Source organism: Penaeus monodon, chromosome 39, assembly GCF_015228065.2.
Source record: "Penaeus monodon isolate SGIC_2016 chromosome 39, NSTDA_Pmon_1, whole genome shotgun sequence".
Lineage (NCBI taxonomy): Eukaryota > Metazoa > Arthropoda > Malacostraca > Decapoda > Penaeidae > Penaeus > Penaeus monodon.
Genome location: NC_051424.1, coordinates 9,346,266 through 9,348,618, shown reverse-complemented (window position 1 = coordinate 9,348,618; position 2,353 = coordinate 9,346,266).

The window sequence follows — 2,353 nt, the reverse complement described above, 5'->3', positions numbered from 1 at the left end:
GAGAGAGAGAGAGAGAGAGAGAGAGAGAGAGAGAACAATGAAACGCCTTCGTATTTCACTTACGTAACAAATGAGTCTTGATTTGTGGTTCAAGAAAAAAAAAAATTCCATTGTAGTTAAAATAGAGAGATGAGGGGAAATGGAGGGGGGATGGAGAGAGAGAGAGAGAGAGAGAGAGAGAGAGAGAGAGAGAGAGAGAGAGAGAGAGAGAGAGAGAGAGAGAGAGAGAGAGAGAACAGAGACAGAGACAGAGACAGAGACAGAGACGGAGACAGAGACAGAGATGGAAAGACAGAGAGACAAAGAGAACAGTGACAGATAAAAAGATAAAATACATCTCAAAAGATAAAAGACAAATCCAGACGTAAGTGGCATTACTCAAATGCAGTGTCGAGTAAAGGTTAGTAGGATTGAAATAATACAACTGAAACAATCACGCAAAACTTTCAATGAACAAAAAGCTGATAACAATGAACTGAAATTCCAGCACCGCGGTTAGGGACTATGTACGTAACACATTCTTCCTACTGAATATCACAAACACTCTGTATATAAAAATATGAAATATAATTACGCATTTTGCTATTATTTTTTTCCCTCCTCTCCCCTTTTTTTTCCAGAATCTAATCATACGCGGATTACTCACTAAATAATCGCACTTTCCAGATTAATTCCAGAAATGGAACCGGGTGTTTAAAGTTTTAAGCTAATGGGTTTTTAATTGATTCTGGCGTACGCTTGATCTTGTTTTAGTTTAAGTGACTTATGTGTACTCATGCACAGTGGGAGGTGTTCAAGGCTCTGCTCACGCACACGCACACGCACCTACATACTCGTACTCAAGTATGAGAACACGCATATCTACATAATTGTCATTATCGTTATCGTTATCATTGATATTATCTTCATCTTTATGTATCATCAGTGTCATTATAATTACCATTGTTATCGTTACTATTAGGATTATTAATGTTATAATTATCTTAACAAGAGAGACAGACAGACAGAAAGAAAAAAAAGACAGACTGACAGACAGACAGACAGACAGACAGACAGACAGATTGACAGACTGACAAAGAGAGAGGCTGACAGACAGACAAACAGACAGACATACAGAGATAAAGAGAGGCAGAGGAAACGGATGTAGGGGAGAGAGGATATATGAATATAAATATACATATATAAATATACATATACAGAGAGAGAGAGAGAGAGAGAGAGAGAGAGAGAGAGAGAGAGAGAGAGAGAGAGAGAGAGAGAGAGAGAGAGAGAGAGAGAGAGAGAGAGAGAGAGAGAGAGAGAGAGAGAGAGATAAAGAGAGAAATAGAGACAAAGAGAGAAAAGAGAGAGAGACGAAGCCTCCACAGCATAATTCTCACCGTTAGGAAGGCTGCAATCACGCTGCGAAACTTAATAACTCACCAGCCCACGATAACACCTTCACCCAGTAATTACAAGCGCCCGAGAGGAAGTGTTCAAACGGTGGTCCTTCCTTGTCATTAATCCACGACGTACCATAAGTAGGGCGTTTATTACCCCAAATTACAATGTTTAGTCACTTGTCAATTTGTTTAACGAGACAGTGAACCAGGATCCGAATACCGAGGCGAAGCAATGCAACTGGACCCATATCATGACTTTCTTACGACTTTCTTCGTAGTAAACAAGACAATGCGTTTTATGATTTGTCAGACTATTTGTATGGGTTATTCGTTATATTGCATTAGCAGATTTTTCTTTTCAGCACTGTAAATGTTGAGTTACAATCAGGAAAGTCACGAATACATATATCACAATGTCTTGCCATTATAATAAGTGATATAGACCTATCATTAAATAGCAAAATTGTAGTAAATAATATAGACCCATCACTAAACAGCAAAAATGTAATAAATAATTTTTTTCTTTTCTTTTTTTATGTCCAGTTGGATTGAACATACTCCACGTGACTTTCTTTGATATTTGATATTATTTCATCACAGTATATATTTAAGAAAACTTAGTAACCTATGTCGAAAGGTAATGAATTAGGTCGTAATAAATTAGTCTAAATGGACTTACTGCAAAAGCATACCCTTTACATTCGATCTCAATATGATTCGGCTATTTAACATACCCAGGAAAAAAAGATTAGAAGAAAGGCAAATTCGATACAGAATGATACTTTATAACACGAAGAAATAATCCAATCGACATCGAAAAAGAATCAGTTCCTCATTACGATTTTCTTTTTTCTTTTCTTTTTTTTTTCTTTTCTTTTTTCTTTTTCTTTTTTTTATTTCACGGAGATTCGAAGTAGGATATGTATCGTTACGAATCTGCCTCAAGAGAGCATCATGCAATTCGGACAACT